Below are 21,046 nucleotides of genomic sequence, written 5' to 3'. Positions count from 1 at the left end.
CTGTACCCCCTGACCCCCCCTCCCACTATCCTATGCTCTGTACCCCCTGAACCCCCCCACTACCCTACACTCTGCACCCCAACTACCCTACACTCTGTACCCCCTGAACCCCCCACTATCCTACGCTCTGTACCCCCTGAACCCCCCACTACCCTACACTCTGCACCCCCAACTATCCTACACTCTGTACCCCCTGACCCCCCCTCCCACTATCCTATGCTCTGTACCCCCTGAACCCCCCCACTACCCTACACTCTGCACCCCCAACTACCCTACACTCTGTACCCCCTGAACCCCCCACTATCCTACGCTCTGTACCCCCTGAACCCCCCACTACCCTACACTCTGCACCCCAACTACCCTACACTCTGTACCCCCTGAACCCCCCACTATCCTACGCTCTGTACCCCCTGAACCCCCCACTACCCTACACTCTGCACCCCCCACTATCCTACACTCTGTACCCCCTGACCCCCCCTCCCACTATCCTATGCTCTGTACCCCCTGAACCCCCCCACTACCCTACACTCTGCACCCCCAACTACCCTACACTCTGTACCCCCTGAACCCCCCACTATCCTATGCTCTGTACCCCCTGAACCCCCCACTACCCTACACTCTGCACCCCCAACTATCCTACACTCTGTACCCCCTGACCCCCCCTCCCACAACCCTACACTCTGTACCCCCTGAACCTCCCCCACTACCCTACACTCCTAAAATGTACTATAAGGGGTTTTAATATTGTACGAGTTGAAGGGACTCAGGGAGCGCTAAATGTCCGTGGGTTAGGGGCGCAAATTACCTGTCTTGCCTTGGGTGGGTGCTGATAACCCACACTACAATTTTTTTACTGTTAGGGGTCCCCACAACTTGGGAAATTTTATCAAGGGGTCACGGCACTAGAAGGTTGAGAACCACTGCTCTAGATGAACTCCCTACTACCCTACACTTTCTAACCCCTGCACCCCTCCCCACTACCCTACACTTTGCACTGCCGACTACATCCCCTTTCACCCTTCTCTGCACCCCCTCACTGCCCTGCACTCTGTACCCCCCTGCACTCTGTACCCCCTGCACTCCCGACTACCCTGCACTCTGTGCCCCTGCATCCCCCTTATACCTTACTCTGCTCTTCCCGCATTCCACATTACCCAGCACACAATCTGCATCTCTCATTACTCTATCTGTACCCTCATTACACCTCTGTACCCCCTGCAACCCTCAATACTACGCACTCTGCACCCCCTGCATTCCCCATTACCCAGAACTCTACATCACCTGCAATCTCCCATTACTCTATCTGTGCCCTGATTGTACCTCTGCACCCACAATTCCACATTACGCTATACTCTATAGCTCCCATTATTCTGCGTTCTGTACCCTGTACACCCCCCATTACTCCACAGTCTGCATCCCCTATCACTTATCACTCTGTATCCCCCATTACTCCACACTCTCTATCCTCCATTACTCCACACATTGCACCCCCTGTATACCCCAATACTCAACATCCTACATCCCCCATTACTCCACACTCTCTATCCTCCATTACTCCACACATTGTACCCCCTGTATGCCCCATTACTCAACATCCTACATCCCCCATTACTCCACACTCTCTATCCTCCATTACTCCACACATTGTACCCCCTGAATGCCCCATTACTCAACATCCTACATCCCCCATTACTCCACACTCTCTATCCTCCATTACTCCACACATTGTACCCCCTGTAAAATCCAATACTCAACATCCTACATCCCCCATTACTCCACACTCTCTATCCTCCATTACTCCACACATTGTACCCCCTGTATGCCCCATTACTCAACATCCTACATCCCCCATTACTCCACACTCTCTATCCTCCATTACTCCACACATTGTACCCCCTGTATGCCCCATTACTCAACATCCTACATCCCCCATTACTCCACACTCTCTATCCTCCATTACTCCACACATTGTACCCCCTGTATGCCCCATTACTCAACATCCTACATCCCCCATTACTCCACACTCTGTATCCTCCATTACTCCACACATTGTACCCCCTGTATGCCCCATTACTCAACATCCTACATCCCCCATTACTCCACACTCTCTATCCTCCATTACTCCACACATTGTACCCCCTGAATGCCCCATTACTCAACATCCTACATCCCCCATTACTCCACACTCTCTATCCTCCATTACTCCACACATTGTACCCCCTGTAAAATCCAATACTCAACATCCTACATCCCCCATTACTCCACACTCTCTATCCTCCATTACTCCACACATTGTACCCCCTGTATGCCCCATTACTCAACATCCTACATCCCCCATTACTCCACACTCTCTATCCTCCATTACTCCACACATTGTACCCCCTGTATGCCCCATTACTCAACATCCTACATCCCCCATTACTCCACACTCTCTATCCTCCATTACTCCACACATTGTACCCCCTGTATGCCCCATTACTCAACATCCTACATCCCCCATTACTCCACACTCTCTATCCTCCATTACTCCACACATTGCACCCCCTGTATGCCCCATTACTCAACATCCTACATCCCCCATTACTCCACACTCTCTATCCTCCATTACTCCACACATTGTACCCCCTGTATACCCCAATACTCAACATCCTACATCCCCCATTACTCCACACTCTCTATCCTCCATTACTCCACACATTGCACCCCCTGTATGCCCCATTACTCAACATCCTACATCCCCCATTACTCCACACTCTCTATCCTCCATTACTCCACACATTGTACCCCCTGTATACCCCAATACTCAACATCCTACATCCCCCATTACTCCACACTCTCTATCCTCCATTACTCCACACATTGTACCCCCTGTATGCCCCATTACTCAACATCCTACATCCCCCATTACTCCACACTCTCTATCCTCCATTACTCCACACATTGCACCCCCTGTATACCCCAATACTCAACATCCTACATCCCCCATTACTCCACACTCTCTATCCTCCATTACTCCACACATTGCACCCCCTGTATACCCCAATACTCAACATCCTACATCCCCCATTACTCCACACTCTCTATCCTCCATTACTCCACACATTGTACCCCCTGAATGCCCCATTACTCAACATCCTACATCCCCCATTACTCCACACTCTCTATCCTCCATTACTCCACACATTGCACCCCCTGTAAAATCCAATACTCAACATCCTACATCCCCCATTACTCCACACTCTCTATCCTCCATTACTCCACACATTGTACCCCCTGTATACCCCAATACTCAACATCCTACATCCCCCATTACTCCACACTCTCTATCCTCCATTACTCCACACATTGCACCCCCTGTATACCCCATTACTCAACATCCTACATCCCCCATTACTCCACACTCTCTATCCTCCATTACTCCACACATTGCACCCCCTGTATACCCCATTACTCAACATCCTACATCCCCCATTACTCCACACTCTCTATCCTCCATTACTCCACACATTGTACCCCCTGTATGCCCCATTACTCAACATCCTACATCCCCCATTACTCCACACTCTCTATCCTCCATTACTCCACACATTGCACCCCCTGTATACCCCAATACTCAACATCCTACATCCCCCATTACTCCACACTCTCTATCCTCCATTACTCCACACATTGCACCCCCTGTATACCCCAATACTCAACATCCTACATCCCCCATTACTCCACACTCTCTATCCTCCATTACTCCACACATTGTACCCCCTGTATACCCCATTACTCAACATCCTACATCCCCCATTACTCCACACTCTCTATCCTCCATTACTCCACACATTGTACCCCCTGAATGCCCCATTACTCAACATCCTACATCCCCCATTACTCCACACTCTCTATCCTCCATTACTCCACACATTGCACCCCCTGTAAAATCCAATACTCAACATCCTACATCCCCCATTACTCCACACTCTCTATCCTCCATTACTCCACACATTGCACCCCCTGTATACCCCAATACTCAACATCCTACATCCCCCATTACTCCACACTCTCTATCCTCCATTACTCCACACATTGCACCCCCTGTATACCCCAATACTCAACATCCTACATCCCCCATTACTCCACACTCTCTATCCTCCATTACTCCACACATTGTACCCCCTGTATACCCCATTACTCAACATCCTACATCCCCCATTACTCCACACTCTCTATCCTCCATTACTCCACACATTGCACCCCCTGTATACCCCATTACTCAACATCCTACATCCCCCATTACTCCACGATCTGCACTACATGAATCCCCTATTGCTCCACACTCTGTACCCTCTGTATCCCCCATTATTCCAAATTCTGCACTCTGCACATCCCCCATAACAATCTGCATCTCCTATTACATCACACTCTGCATCCTCCATTGCACTCCACTCTGCACCCTTGCATCCCCTATTACTCCACATTCTGGATTTCAATCTAAAGCTAGACTCCTGATTTAAGGGGGGCTTCAATCTAAGGGGAGGCACTGATCCTAAGGTAGACTTCTAATCTAAGATTGGACTTCTTACCCAAAAGTGGACTATGACCAAAGGGGGGATTCTGATCTAAGTTGGTCTTCTGATCTAAGGAGGGGCTCTGACCTACAAGGAGATTTCTGATCTATGGGGGACTCAATGTTAAAGCGGAGGTTCACCCTAAATAACAAGTTTCTACCATGTCATCCAGCATACTAGCGTGAGCTACAGTATGCCTTTATTTATTGTTTTTGCGCCGTACTCACAGTTTAATCCCGTAGTTAAGTTTCAGACTCCCCGCGGGGAATGGGCGTTCCTATGCAGAGGGGAACATGATTGACGGCGCGTCACGCTTCCCGAAAATAGCCGGAGTAGGACTCGGCTCTTCACGGCGCTATACGGCGCCTGCGCACAGACTAGGAGCTGACTGCGCAGGCGCCGTGAAGAGCCAAGTCCTATTTCGGCTATTTTCGGGAAGCGCCATAGCCGGCCGTCAATCATCTTCCCTATGCATAGGAACGCCTACTCCTCGCGGGGAGTCTGAAACTTAACTACGGGATTAAACTGTGAGTACGGCGCCAAAAAATAAAATAAAGGCATACTTTAGCTCACGCTAGTATGCTGGATGACATGGTAGAATTTTTTTTTTTTTTTTTTTAGGGTGAACCCCCGCTTTAAGGAACATTCTGATTTAAGGAATGTCTTTGATGTAAAGTGAGAATCTTTATCTAGGGGCAACTCTGATCTAAGGGGGAACTGATAAAAGGGGACTTTGATCTAAGGGTGTCTGATGTAAGTGGGCACTCTAATTAAAGAGGGAGAATTTGATGTGAAAGGGGACTGATGTAAGAAGGGACTCGGATCTAAAGGGGGACTCTGCTGTAAGAGGAGACTCCTTTGTAGAAAGACAAAGGGCCAGACCCACATACATGTAGAACGGCGCAGCGTATCAGAGATAAACTACGCCGCCGTACCTTACCTGGCGCATTTTCGAATCCTCAGCGATTTCGCGCCGTAAGTTACGGCGGCGTAGTGTATTTCTGGTGGCGGATTTCAAATTGGGCGGGTTAAGGGCGGGTTTCATTTAAATGAAGCGCGTCCCCGCGCCGAATGAAATGCGAATGCGTCGTCCAGAAATTTCCCTCTGTGCTTTGCGCGAAATGAAAAAAACAATTTAAAATTTCGACGCGGGAACGACGGCCATACTTAACATGGCAATTCTATGTATACGCCGCAAAATACCAGCTTTAACTATACGCCGGAAAAAGCCGACTACAGACGACGTTAGAAAATGCGACGGCCGCGCGTACGTTCGTGGATCGTCGTAAATCGCTACTTTGCATACCCGACACAGAAAACGCCACCCAGCGGACGCTGACGTATTGCATCTTAGATCCGAAGGCGCACGAAGACGTACACCTGTCGGATCTAACCCAGAAGCCGTCGTATCTTGTTTTGAGGATTCAAAACAAAGATACGACGCAGGAATTTTGAAATTACGCGGCGTATCACTAGATACGCCGGCGTAATTTCTTTGTGGATCTAGCCCATAGTGAATTTCTTGAACAGGGAGACAGACAGCAATTGGGTTCAAACTTCTCACCTCTTTATTCTATTATTACTGAGCTGTTGGGCGCCACACAACCCTGAAGAGCGGCCTCATGCTCAGCTCCTTCTGAAACCACCCCCTCGATTTTTTTCACCCCGCCACCTGGTGCTTACTCATTAGTCAAATGAGTAAGCACTAGGTGGCGGGGTGAAAAAAAACTCAGGGGCGGGCCAAAATGCAGCAGAGGGCGTGGTCTCAGAAGAAACTGAGGGTGCTCTTCACAGTTTATCACACACTGAGCTGTTGTGCGCGGTGCCTATACATTGCATACTTCGGTGTGCTGTTTGGATGAGAATTTCTGAAGCCAGCACCCCTTCAATAGTGGATCACCCAGGCAGCTTTGCTGGCCCTTGGAACAGTGTTTTTAGAAAAAATCAAAAAAGAGCCTCCGCGCTACTGTAGACTCCTAAACAGTAATAACCCAAAACAGATACGGTGCTGCAAAACCTAATAGTGTTTACAATACACAAATCAGAAATCATACATATAGGGGTTCTGCGCGAACCAACACAGTGATAAAAAGGTAAATAATCTAGACATATAAATATATAAATATAGTGAATGTGAACAAAAAGTAGAAAGTGGGATAGTGAGTGCTCACACTTTCCAAAATCAAATATGTGTAAGTGTAACCTCAAAAAGAATGAAATAATTAAATATACTAATTATATTAATTAAGTGGTTAAATAATCGAGCAAACAGTCCAAAAAAGTTGAGGTGATCGAAAAATATATAAAAATAGAAAATATGGAATATGAAAAAATGAGGTGAAAAAAGTGAATAAAGAGTGTCCCAATACTGGTGTACCAAGCTGTCAGATGGTGGTCGCAGTGTAGCTGGATATCCACTAAGCAGGTTGTTGACAGATGTATAGTTCACTCCCTCACAAGGCTCCCAGAACTCTTACCTCAAACCATAAATAAATGTGCATCCAATAGATATTGAATCACCATAGAGATCTTCTCTCTTGTTAGTATCAGCTGGAACGTCTCCTTGGCCACTTCCTGGAACGTCTCCTTGGCCACAATCCCGATTGGTCAGAGCGTACACCTGGAGTGACGTAAGCCGGCGCTGAAGACGCCGCTTGTATGTTTATTCACTGCACTCGTTTTTATGTTTTGATGTAAGCACAGGTTTTTTCCTTAATAAATTCCCCCTGAGTCTTACAATATTACACTATTGGAGCCCTTGTGTTCCTTTCTTTTCCCTGTACTGGAGCTGTATTAGGAAGTGGCCAAGGAGACGTTCCAGCTGATACTAACAAGAGAGAAGATCTCTATGGTGATTCAATATCTATTGGATGCACATTTATTTATGGTTTGAGGTAAGAGACTCACTATCCCACTTTCTACTTTTTGTTCACATTCACTATATTTATATATTTATATGTCTAGATTATTTACCTTTTTATCACTGTGTTGGTTCGCGCAGAACCCCTATATGTATGATAGTGTTTTTAGAAAGGTATAACAAGTCAAGGTGAATGAACTTTAAAAGTGTTTTTCTATATCACCCTCTAGTATGCCACCACTAGTGGTAGTACAAGAAAATGTATCTGGCTCAGAGATATACCTGGGGCATGGAATCTGGGTCTGGGCTATTAGAGGTTAGGACTGAATGACTGATCCTGGAAGCTCTCTTGTGCCTCCCCTGGTTTCTAGAATGTTGGAGAACATTCTGGAAGATAGTGCATGGAAGTTAGGAGGGGTTGCCTTGAATATTTAGGCACCCTTAGCCAATCCACAGGAGTGGGTCTTGCAGGGGGACTAAGGAGCCCTTAAATAGGAATGAGCCATGGGGCCCCCGGGCAATAGAAGATTATGGGGCCCCTGGGCTTACAGATGGCCACCACGCCAGGAGGCAGTGCAGAGGCGGGGCAGCTAAAATCTTGTGATTTTCACATCAAAAGCATGTCAGTTTTCGATGTATCAGGGACAAATGAAAAAAAAACATAGATTTTTACATACTGTCCCTGGTTTTACTGAGTCTGGCAACCCTGATGGGGCCTCCTAGTGGCAAGGGGCCATCGGGCAGTGCCTGAGTGACTCAATGGTCAGTCCGCCCCTGTCAGGGAGTCCGGTGGAAGATGTAGCAGCAGTGCTGAGGAGAGGCTGTCAGTGGCACTTGAGGGACCCTTGATGAGGAGGGGTTTAACCTTGGGCTGAAGCTTGGGAGGCTGGCCTGGAAGAATCCCACCATAGGAAGCAGTCGGGCGACCCTACCGGAGAGGCAGCAGGAGCAAGAAGAGTGAGTAGATCAGCACAGTACAGGGACAGATAAGGGGAGAGACTGCCGGCTGTAGCAGTGCTTAGACATGTGCACAGCAAAAATTTTCGTTTATTTCTGTTTCGTTTCTGTTCGTTTATCGTGATTCGTAACGAGTCGTAATTTCGTAAGACGTTAGTTATCGTATTCGTACTCTTTAGTATTTTCGTAAAACGTTTTTTTCCGTTTCCGTTTTTTTCTGTTAGTTTATTTTTCGTTGAATCGAGATTAGTATTTTCGTTATATTTTGTATTCTGCCGCGTTCGTATTTTTAAAATGATTTTATTCGTTCCTTTGTATTTACGTTGGTTTAATTTTTGCTGTTTTGCTATTCGTATTTACATTATATTTTCCATCATGCCGCGTTCGTATTTTCGTAAGAAATCTATTTTCGTTGCTTTATGATCATTCGTATTTTCGTGTCTAATTTCCTTTGATTGTAAAAACGTACTTTTGTAGATTTTATTGCATTCGTAATTCTGTTAGAATACATTTTACGTTTATTCGACACACTACTCGTCGCAATTTTGTAATTCGTACTTTACTGTGATTGACTTGACTGTCTTAGTTAGCACACACACCCTGTCTAGAATGAAGTCTGACGTAGAAGAAAACTAAAATATGTCGGATATTACAAATAAAAATCTAGAAATTAGATGCACTGCAGTCTAACACAGAAAAAGACACAAGGAGCCAGGAGGTAATGAGAAAGAAGCTCATTGGGGGAAGGAACAAACCTCTTCAGAGGAAAGGGACAGCGCTCAGTGGCTATTGGTCAATGTCCAGAAATATTTCAGTACTAACGAAAGCTAATTTACATTATTTCGTATTTTCGTTGTTTTCATTTCAGTTTTCCGAAGATTCGTAATTTATTTTTCGTTAGTTTTGATTTTCGTTTTTTAGTCTTTGTTCGGCATTTCGGTTGTTTTCTTTTCGGTCTTCGAATATTAGTAAGTTTGCATTTTCGTTCATTTTGTTTTTCGTAATTATTATTTTTTTTGGGTTCGGTATTTTCGTTTTTTCTATGTTTTCGTTTCTTTCTTCTTTCGTATCTTCGTTGTTTTCCATATTCGTTATTTTGAAAATATCGTTATTAATTGCAACTTAACCGTTTGTACATTCGTATGTTAACGAATCAACTAAAATAACGAAAATTGACGGAAAACGTATTCGTAACTAAAAAAATTGCACATGTCTAGCAGTGCTCTCTTGAAGACCACAGTGTGCCAAGTCTTCATCCAACCCTGCCCTGGGGAGTCTCCATGTGCATGTCAGTCGGGAGGACTGAGAAAAGGAAGCAGCCAGGTGGGCTAGCATTTCCAGGTGGACTGGTGGTGGGCTAGCATTTCCAGGTGGACTGGTGGTGGGCTAGCATTTCCAGGTGGGCTGGTGGTGGGCTAGCATTTCCAGGTGGACTGGTGGTGGGCTAGCATTTCTGCATTTGGTAGAACTGGGACCAGTGTCAACAGGAGAAGCACAAGGTTGTGTTCACTCCACATGTGCTCCTTTACCAAGGGACTGTGAGTTCCTAGTCTGTAATGGGTTGTTCCTGATCTAGCAAGAGACTCTAATGCCCCGTACACACAATCGGATTTTCATGACCTGACGTGATTGACGTTTTTAACGAACGGCGCATGCGCCGTCCGTGGACATATCCCAGTGTGCATTGCTCCAAATACGCCGCAAGGACGTATTGGTTTCGACGTGAATGTAAATTACGTCCAGCCCCATTCACGGACGACTTACGCAAACGACGTAAAATATTCAAATTTCGTCGCAGGGGCAACTTTACGCCGGGAAAAGCCTAACGTAAACGGCGTATCTGTACTGCGTCGGCCGGGCGTACGTTCGTGAATTCTCGTATCTAGCTGATTTACATATTTTTTTAGGCGTAAATCAGCGTACACGCCCCTAGCGGCCAGCGTAAATATGCAGTTAAGCTCAGACGGCATAAGAGACTTACGCCGGTCGGATCTAATACAAATCTATGCGTAACTGATTCTAAGAATCAGGCGCATAGATAAGACGGCTCTCATTCGGACTTACGACGGCGTACATGGCGCTACGTCGTCGTAAGTCCTTTGAGAATCTGGGCCTTAGAGTGTATTTTTTCCAAATAAATTGCATTTGCAAAACCGCTGCGTAAATACCGCGTGACATAAAAAAAAACGATCTCCATTTTATTCCCTGGGGTCTAAATAAAAATATATATAATATTTGGGGGTTACAGTATAAGCAATTTTCTAGCAAGAAATACTGATTAAAGCTGGTAAACAAAAAGTGCCAGAAAAAGCCTGGTCAGCAAGTGGTTAAAGTGTACACACCTTAATCCCATCCCATGTATGTCCTCCTCACCCTCAGCACCATGACAACAAGGCACAAGGGTTGGCTCCGTAGGAGAAGATTGAAAAAAAAGTGACGAGCAAACAAGGTGAGTCCTGTAGTGCGCTAGTACTGTATAGATCAGATTTCACAACTGAGGATTCTAATCCACTTTAACAAAAATGAAGTTTCGACTGAAACCAGCCAAGCACAAAAGAGTGTGGCTGCTTCAAAAGACACAAGTATATTTATTGAAAAATGATGGTTTGTTATTCAATTACACTTACCTCCGGAAGGATTTTCCCCCTTCGTGACCAAGGTATTTTTTGCTATTCAGCACTGCGTGACTTTAAGACCCGGACCATTATGCAGGTAAAGGACCTGGCCAGTTTTTGCGATTCTGCACTGCGTCGCTTTAACTGACATTTACGCGGTCGTGCGACGTGGCTCCCAAACAAAATTGACGTCCTTTTTTTCCCACAAATAGAGCTTTCTTTTGGTGGTATTTGATCACCTCTGCGGTTTTTATTTTTTGGGCTATAAACAAAAATAGAGCGACAATTTTGAAAAAAAATTATATTTTTTACTTTTTGCTATAATAAATACCCCCAAAAAAGATCTAAAAAAAAATATTTTTTCCTCAGTTTTGGCCGATGCGTATTCTTCTACCTATTTTTGGTAAAAAAATCGCAATAAGCGTTTAACAATTGGTTTGCGCAAAATTTAAAGCGTTTACAAAATAGGGGATAGTTTTTTGGCATTTTTATTAATATTTTTTTTACTACTAATGGCGGCGATCAGCGATTTTTTTTGTGACTGCGGCCAATTTTGACACATTTTATGGACCATTGTCATTTTCACAGCAAAAAATGCTATAAAAATGCATTGTTTACTGTGAAAATGACAATTGCAGTTTAGGAGTTAACCACTAGCGGGCGCTGTAGGGGTTTTGTGTGACCTCATATGTGTTTCTAACTGTAGGGGGGCGGGGCTGGACTTGTGACGTCATTGATCGTGTTTCCCTATATCAGGGAACAGACGATCACTGACACTGCCACTGTGAAGAATGGGGAAGGGCACTTAAAGCAGAGGTTCACCCATAGAGAACACATTTTCCCCCTAGCTTTATGCTCGTTTTGTCTAGGGGAATCGGCTAGTTGTTTTAAAATATGAGCTGTACTTACCGTTTACGAGATGCATCTTCTCCGCCGCTTCCGGGTATGGGCTGCGGGACTGGGCGTTCCTTCTTGATTGACAGTCTTCCGAGAGGCTTCCGACGGTCGCATCCATCGCGTCACGATTTTCCGAAAAAAGCCGAACGTCGGTGCGCAGGCGCAGTATAGAGCCGCACCGATGTTCGGCTTCTTTCGGCTACGAGTGACGCGATGGATGCGACCGTCGGAAGCCTCTCGGAAGACTGCCAATCAAGAAGGAACGCCCGCTCCCGAAGACCCATACCCGGAAGCCGACGGAGAAGATGCATCTCGTAAACGGTAAGTACGGCTCATATTTTAAAACAAATAGCCGATTCCCCTAGACAAAACGAGCATCCATCTAAGGGGAAAAGAGAAAAAAAAAACTAATTGGGTGAACTCCCGCTTTAAAGGGGACAGCCGTGCCATTCTGCCAACGTAAATGTGCAGGAGGCGGTCCTTAAGTGGTTAAAGCGGGATTCCACCCGCAAATTATTTTTTTGTAAAAGTTAGCAGCTGCTAACAGTGTAGCTGCTGACTTTTAATAAGGACACTTACCTGTCCTAGGCGGCCGCGATGATGGGCCCCCGACGGCGATCGCGCGGTCCTGGCGCCTCCATCCTGACTAAGGGAAACAGACAGTGAAGCCGTCCCGTTTCCTACTGCGCATGCGCGACTTGCACAGCGCTTTGTGAATGGGCGGCTGCCTCCTGGGATACACACAGTTCCCAAAAGGCAGCGCGCCCCATTCACCAGAAGACACAGCAACGGAGGACAAAGAAGAAGAAAAGGACCGCGGTGGAGAAAGAGGCAGAACAGCTACTTCCGTATAGCAACAGCCCTTTCTGGTGAGTATAATTTTTATTTTTTTTTCAGATTTTTGCAAAAAAAAAAAACAACAAAAAAACGGGTGGAACTCCACTTTAACCACTTGCCTCCTGGGTACTTTTAACCCCTCCCTGCCCAAGCTAATTTTCAGCTTTCAGTGCGGTCGCACTTTGAATGACAATTGCGCAGTCATGCTACACTGTACTCATCTGAACTTTTAATATATATATATATATATATATATATATATATTTTTACACAAATAGAGCTTTCTTTTGGTGGTATTTAATCACCACTGTGTTTTATTTTTTATTTTTTTGCTAAACAAATGAAAAAAAAGACCAAACATTTTTAACCATTTCCTGCCCGGCCTATAGCAGAATGACGGCCGGGTGGTGATTCAGTTATCCTGACTGGGCATCATACGACGTTCAGCAGGATAACAGCCGATGTGTGCCCCCGCGGCAATCGGTGGTGCAGCGTGTCAGTCTGACACACCGCCACACCGATCTTGGTAAAGAGCCTCAGATGGAGGCTCTTTACCACGTGATCAGCCGTGTCCAATCACAACTGATCACGATGTAAACAGGAAGAGACGTTGATCGTCTTTTCCTCATTCGCGTCTGATAGACGCGAGTAGAGGAGAGCCGATCGGCTGCTCTCCTAACAGGGGAGGTCTGTGCTGATTTTTTTTTATCAGCGCAGTCCCCCCACGGATGCCCGCCCAACACCACCAGGATGCCGCCAGGACCACCAGGAATGGCCACCACTCTGGACCACCAGGTAGGCCACCCTAGACCACCAGAGAAATGCCAATCAGTGCCCAGGCAGCTGCCAATCACTGCCCATCCCCAATGCCTGCCAGTGCCAGTGTCACCATGGATGCCTCTCAATCTGGAAGGTTGATTCTTCTGCCAGCTTAGTTGGGGCCCTTACGTTGGCGCACAGTAGAGGTGCAGTCCATTTAAGATGTGGAGAAACAGGATGATTCTCTTTAAGAGGCAAAGTGGTTTTGCACCGTTCTCCTTAAAGCGGATGTTCCACCCCAAAAATATATTAAAAGCCAGCAGCTACAAATACTGCAGCTACTGACTTTTAATATAAGGACACTTACCTGTCCTGGAGTCCAGCGCCGTCCGCAGCAGGGCACGAGCGATCGCTCGTCACCCTGCTGCTCCCCCCTCCATCCACGGTGAGGTAACCAGGAAGTGAAGCGCTGCGGCTTCACTGCCCGGTTCCCTACGGCGCATGCGCGAGTCGCGCCCGCCGATTGGCTCCCGCTATGTGCTGGGAGCCGAGTGTTCCCAGCACACAACGGGGGGGGGCGACGGGATGTGACGGAATGCCCGTCTTTTGCCCGTGAATGCCGGGCCGGAAGTGGGTGCAAATACCTGTCTTTAGACAGGTATCTGCACCCCCTCCCCCCTGAAAGGTGTCAAATGTGACACCGGAGGGGGGGAGGGTTCCGATCAGCGGGACTCCACTTTAGGGTGGAGAACCGCTTTAACATGTGAAATTTGCTGGGAAGGGTCACTTTAAGATATTGAAATGTAAGCAAGAGTCACTTTGGTAGTTGAATTGTGGGTAATGGTGACTTTAAAGTGACACTAATGCCGCGTACACACAATCATTTTTCGGGTTGTAAAAAACAACGTTTTTCAGCCTCTAGAAAAAACAACGTTTTTTTCAACTTCATCATTAAAACGGCCTTGCCTACACACGATAGTGAAAAAAAAATGCTCTAGCAAAGCGCGGTGACATACAACACGTACGACGGCACTATAAAGGGGAAGTTCCATGTGGATGGCGCCACCCTTGGTGCTGCTTTTGCTGATTTCGTGTTAGTAAAAGACGATTCACGCTTTTCTGTCTGTTACAGCGTGATGAATGTGCTTACTCCATTACGAACGGTAGTTTTACCAGAACGAGCGCTCCCGTCTCATAACTTGCTTCTGGGCATGCGCGGGTTTTTCACGTCGTTTTAGCCCACACGCGATTATTTTTTACAACCCGAAAAACGACATAGTTTAAAACGTCGTTAAAAAATAGAGCATGTTCGAAGCCCACACATGATTATTTTAAATGACGTTTTTAAAAAACAACGTTTTTTACAACCCGAAAAATGATCGTGTGTACGCAGCATAAAGGTTAAATTTTTTTTATTTTTTTTAACCACTTAAAGCGGGAGTTCACCCATTTATTACATTTTTTTCTTTCTCCCCTTAGATTCCTGCTCGTTCGGTCTAGGGGAATCGGCTATTTGTATTAAAATATGATCCGTACTTACCCGTTTTCGAGGTGCATCTTCTTCCGTTGGCTTCCGGGTATGGGTCTTCGGGAGCGGGCGTTCCTTCTTGATTGACAGTCTTCCGAGAGGCTTCCGACGGTCGCGTCACTCGTAGCCGAAAGAAGCCGAACGTCGGTGCGGCTCTATACTACGCCTGCGCACCGACGTTCGGCTTCTTTCGGAAAATCGTGACGCGATGGATGCGACCGTCGGAAGCCTCTCGGAAGACTGTCAATCAAGAAGGAATGCCCAGTCCCGCAGCCCATACCCGGAAGCGATGGAAGAGGATGCATCTCGTAAACGGGTAAGTACTGCACATATTTTAAAACAAATAGCCGATTCCCCTAGAGAAAACGAGCATCCATCTAAGGGGGAAAAGTGCTCTCTAAGGGTGAACCCCCACTTTAAGGACTGCCTCCTGCACATATACGTCTTAATAATAGACTTCACTGTGCTTCTAGGCCAGTGTTTTTCAACTCCAGTCCTCAAGGCACACCAACAGGTTATGTTTTCAGGCTTTCCATTATTTTGCACAGGTGATTCGATCAGTTTCACTGCCTTAGTAATCACCACAGCAGTTTCATCTAAAATAAATCCTGAAAACATGACCTGTTGGTGTGCCTTGAGGACTGGAGTTGAAAAACACTGTTCTAGGCATTGATAAAGCCTTTGACTTTTTTTGTATCCATTTCCTGACTTGTGCCTGTTCACAACTTTATCCTGAAGATCCTGGGGACAGTGCCTCGCCACCCATAGTTGATTGTTTGCTTCAGTTGCACTATCAGGGACTGAAATGCTCCAGGAAAGCTCTTTTCATGCTAAGCTAATCAAAATGACCACAGCTGGTCACAGTTGAAAGTCAAATGGCTTTGTGGGCCATTGAGAAGTTGATGAGCTACCCCTGATTGAGTTAACAAGTCATTTTTAGGAGGGGGAGGGGGGGAGTGATCCTTTTTTCAACTGATTCTGTTTTTGAATTTTTGTTGGTGTTATATCTTTTGCTTGGATGCTATAAGTTGCAGAGTAAATACAGCTGGATAAAACAAAAAGGTGTCTGTCTTCATTTCAGGCTGCAGAGCAACAAAATGTGATTATTTTAAAGGGGGTGGTTTGCTTCTATACCCACTGTACATTTTTAATAAAGTAATATTGTGGCAGAGCCTGCAGCGGAAGGAGGTGAGTGGTGTTATTATGACTGACTTCACTGAGCATGTTATCCTGGAAGGCTATGTAAGAAAACACCAGGTTGCACTTACTCCCTCCAGTGGTAAGAACCAGGAAAGACATCCTATTCCAAGAAGATAATACATAAATAAAAATGATCTTCTTACCTGATCCACGCCACAGGAAAGCTACTAAAGGTAGCTCCAGCTTTCACCCACCACGGCGAGCAAGTTGTGCCAACCTTCAGGTTTACCAAGGGTTTTATTAGAGAAAACCTCATACCTGGACCTGTAGAAGACTCTGCCAGAAACTTTGTGCCACAGATGAATTAGTACACCAAAGTCCAGAGCCCAGACCTCCGCAGAGAGTCATTACAGGCAAACCCTGTTTCTTCTTACACACCAACCATCTTAGGCCTTTGATATCAGCCCAAGGAATGGATCCGGTTGCATGATCAAGAAAGGTTAAATTTAACCTAGTGGATGTTGGTGCATGGGTAGACACATCCCCGTCCTGTTTTTGAACATCTGCCAGCACAGTACAGACAGGGTTAATTATGGTAAACATAACTGCCCAGCTCCCTCTTAACCACTTAAGCCCCGGACCAAAATGCAGCTAAAGGCCCAGGCCAGGTTTTGCGATTCGGCACTGCGTCGATTTAACAGACAAATACGCTGTCATGCAACGTGGCTCCCAAACAAAATTGACGTCCTTTTTTCCCCACAAATAGAGCTTTCTTTTGGTGGTATTTGATCACCTCTGCGGTTTTTATTTTTTGCGCTATAAACAAAAATAGAGCGACAGTTTTGAAAAAAATGCAATATTTTTTACTTTTTTCTATAATAAATATCCCCCAAAAATATATAAAAAAACATTTTTTTCCCTCAGTTTAGGCCAATACGTATTCTTCTACATATTTTTGGTAAAAAAATCGCAATAAGCGTTTATCGGTTGGTTTGCGCAAAATTTATAGCGTTTACAAAATAGGGGATAGTTTTATTGCATTTTTATAAATAATTTTTTTTTACTACTAATGGCGGCGATCAGCGATTTTTTTCGTGACTGTGACATTATGGCGGACACTAAGGAACAATTTTGACACATTTTTGGGACCATTGTCATTTTCACAGCGAAAAATGCATTTAAATTGCATTGTTTATTGTGAAAATGACAGTTGCAGTTTGGGAGTTAACCACAGGGGGCGCTGAAGGAGTTATGTTTCACCTAGTGTGTGTTTACAACTGTAGGGGGGTGTGGCTGTAGGTCTGATGTCATCGATTGTGTCTCCCTATAAAAGGGAACACACGATCGATGCAGCGCCACAGTGACGCACGGGGAAGCCGTGTTTACACGCGGCTCTCCCCGTTCTTCAGCTCCGGGGAGCGATCGCGAGGGGGTGGCTAGAAACTAATAGCCGCCCCCTCATCCCGGATCGCTCCCAGACGATTTCCGACCGCCGCGTGTACCGGGGGGGGGGGGTCCCGATCGGACCCCCGACCCGCGGAAAGGCAGGGACGTACATGTACGCCCATCTGCCTGTACGTGCCATTCTGTGGACGTATATGTACATGCGGCGGTCGTTAAGTGGTTAAAGTGTAATTTAAGAATACCTCCTAACCCTCCCGGATTTCCCGGGATAGCCCAAGATTTCATATAAATCCTAAATTTAAAACATAAGTGCTGTGCTAATATCAACAATTGGTGCTGTAGGTACAAATAGTGCTAATGATACCTCGTACACAACCTTCTCAGGAGGTATCAATATGTGCAAATGAAAAATTGCATGCAATTGAAACAAATGTGCAGATTAGCAGGTAAGTGCAAATATAATACAATTAAGTGCCTATAACAATAGGATGGAACAGAGTCCTTCCTAACTCAAACCTTGTGCAAGTGCATAAAACAAGAACCAAATAGTGGCACACTAAGTATATGGAAGTCCTATGTCAGCCCATGGACAATGCACACACAGACAGGTTGAATTAAACTGATAGGATCAGTCCCAGATACTATGAGCGGTGATGTGATACAACGAGTGATCTTTCATTCATCCAGATTTAGCAGCTCATGTAAATAAAAGGAGACAAAACATAGTGCAAGACTGTATACGATAAAGGTAGCAGAGTATTCAAAGCGATTCAACACTCACGAAACCCCCCCCGATCAATCACAGCATTCAGCAAGGCAGTGTTTGAATAAGCCACTCAGCGTTGCGATCTCCTCATTCGGACGGATCTCCCGTCCATCGCGTCACTAGGCTCCTCCCCCACGCGTTGCGTCACTAGGCACGTGACTACAAATCCTGTTGTTCCACGGTATTTTTCTGTCAGATGTTCAGGAGGAAATCCTTCCGCCTCCTGAATACTTGTTCTTTATTTTCCAAATGGCAGCTTTTAGTGGGTCTAATGTGTCAAAACCGCAAACCAAGTGTTGTGACGTGGTCCCAATGGCTTGAACAGCTGATATGGACAGGCAGTGCCGCCAGTCAACTGGGCATGTCTCGTCGTTTAGTCTTTAGGTGGGCAGCCAAGGTGTGGTAAAACCAGTGGCGGCTGGTGAAGTTTTTGGATGGGGGGGCGCAAGACTCCGCCCCTCCACGTTGGTCCCTCCCACTTCTAATAAGCCACACCCCTTATAGAATCCACCGACTCCGTCCCCTGTATTCCACTTGCTTCCACTCATAGTGTCAGGAGTATACAGCTCAGCGTCACAGGACAGAGTATATAGCCCCAGCATCACAAATCATGGTATATAGCGCAGCCTTACAGATCGGCGCAAACAAACTAAAAAATTACACTGTTAGTAATGAAGGACTCTAAATAGGCAGGAGATTACCAAGACTGCGGACATACTGCATTAGATTACCAGAGACTGCGGACATACTGCATTAGATTACCAGAGACTGCGGACATACTGCAGGAGATTACCAGAGACTGCGACATACTGCAGGAGATTACCAGAGACTGCGACATACTGCATTAGATTACCAGAGACTGCAGACATACTGCAGGAGATTACCAGGGACTGTGGATATACTGCACAAGATTACCAGAGACTGCGGACATACTGCACAAGATTACCAGATACTGCGGATATACTGCACAAGATTACCAGAGACTGCGGACATACTGCACAAGATTACCAGAGACTGCGGATATACTGCACAAGATTACCAGATACTGCGGAGATAATGCACAAGATTACCAGAGACTGCGAACATACTGCATTAGATTACCAGAGACTGCAGAGATACTGCACAATATTACCAGAGACTGCGGACATACTGCATTAGATTACCAGAGACTGCGGACATACTGCATTAGATTACCAGATACTGCGGACATACTGCAGGAGATTACCAGAGACTGTAGACATACTGCATTAGAGAACCCATAATTCTGTGAATTGTGGCCCTAATGAAAGACTTTGTGTAGGGGGTGAAGGTTGGTATTTTACATGTAAAATACATTTTGTAAATAAGTGGGCATGGGGGGGGGGACTGAAGGCTGCTATTTTGGCAGAAATGTAAATAAAATCCGGTAAATAAGCGTGGGGGGTTGGGGGGGTGGGTGGAGATGGCCGCTATTTTGGCAGAAATGTACATTTAAAATAAATGACATTTGGTTAATAAGCGCGGGGGGGGGGTTTGGGGGGATGGTAGTGATGGCTATAATTTTGGCAGAAATGAACATTTAAAATAAATAACATTTGGTTAATAAGCGCGGGGGGCGGGGGGGTTCGGGGGGGTGGTAGTGATGGCTATAATTTTGGCAGAAATGTACATTTAAAATAAATGACATTTGGTTAATAAGGGGGGGGAGGGGGATGGTAGTGACGGCTATAATTTTGGAAGACATGTACATTTAAAATAAAAGACATTTAGTTAATAAGGGGGGGGGGGTAGGTGGGGGAGGGGGTGACAGACGCTATTTCAGCAACATATAGGATTAGTGAGCAGAGGAAAAGAGAGGAATGTACTGAAGAACACAGAGGCAATAACGAGGAGGAGAAGCAGAGGGGAATGTACATGTTACATGCTCCTCTGCTCATTAATCGTATGTGCTGCCGAAATAGCATCCGTCACCCCCCCCCCCCCCCCCCCCCGACTGTCTTTTACTGTAAAAGACATTTAGTTAATTAGTAATAAGGGGGGGGGGTGACGGATGCTATTTCGGCAGCACATACGATTAATGAGCAGAGGAGCATGTAACATGTACATTCCCCTCTGCTTCTCCTCCTCGTTATTGCCTGTTTGTTTCTCAGTACATTCCTCTCTGCTCCTCTGCTCACTAATCCTATGTGCTGCGGAAATAGCGTCCATCACCCCCCCCCCCCCCCCCCCCCCCGCTTATTAACTAAATGTCTTTTACTGTAAAAGACATTTAGTTAATAAGCGGGGGGGGGGGGTGAGGGGGGTGATGGACGCTATTTCCGCAGCACATAGGATTAGTGAGCAGAGGAGCAGAGAGGAATGTACTGAGAAACAAACAGGCAATAACGAGGACGGGGGGGGGGCAGGGGGATCGTGGCACTGGCAGCTACTTTTTCGGGACTCAGTAATGTAATTAGTCCCGAGGGGGGAGTAAAGTTAAGAGGTGGAGGGGGATGCTGCTGCATACCTTAATGTCCCGGGAGTCAGGACCACACGGGCGCTGAGCTGCAGAGTGTGCCGACGTCACTTCCTGTACCTCGAGTGACGTCGGACTTGGATCAATAGCGCGTGCACCCGCTCGGCCATAATAATAAAGTCCATCGCGCCGAAAATTGTGGCGCGATGGAGAACGCCACAAAGGCATTTTTTGCCTTCCAATGTAGCGCCTCGCCTGCAATCTTGTGATTGCACAGACGTGGCGCTACCGCA

The 21,046-nt window shown here is 46.2% G+C and overlaps 1 protein-coding gene across 1 annotated transcript in view; it reads right to left on the bottom strand.

The window, feature by feature from the left end:
* LOC120928006 (interferon-induced GTP-binding protein Mx2-like) overlaps positions 1 to 20,828 on the bottom strand; it is a 104,452-nt gene extending 83,624 nt beyond the window's left edge. Inside the window, exon 1 of the mRNA XM_040339063.1 lies at positions 20,805 to 20,828. The gene's annotated coding sequence lies outside the window, so the exon portion shown is untranslated. The remainder of the gene's footprint in view (positions 1 to 20,804) is intronic.
* Between the last annotated feature and the right edge of the window lie 218 nt (positions 20,829 to 21,046).

The sequence above is a fragment of the Rana temporaria genome, chromosome 2, assembly GCF_905171775.1.
Source record: "Rana temporaria chromosome 2, aRanTem1.1, whole genome shotgun sequence".
Classification (NCBI taxonomy): domain Eukaryota; kingdom Metazoa; phylum Chordata; class Amphibia; order Anura; family Ranidae; genus Rana; species Rana temporaria.
The sequence above is the reverse complement of the archived record's forward strand: the minus strand, read 5'-3'. Positions and strand labels throughout refer to the sequence as shown.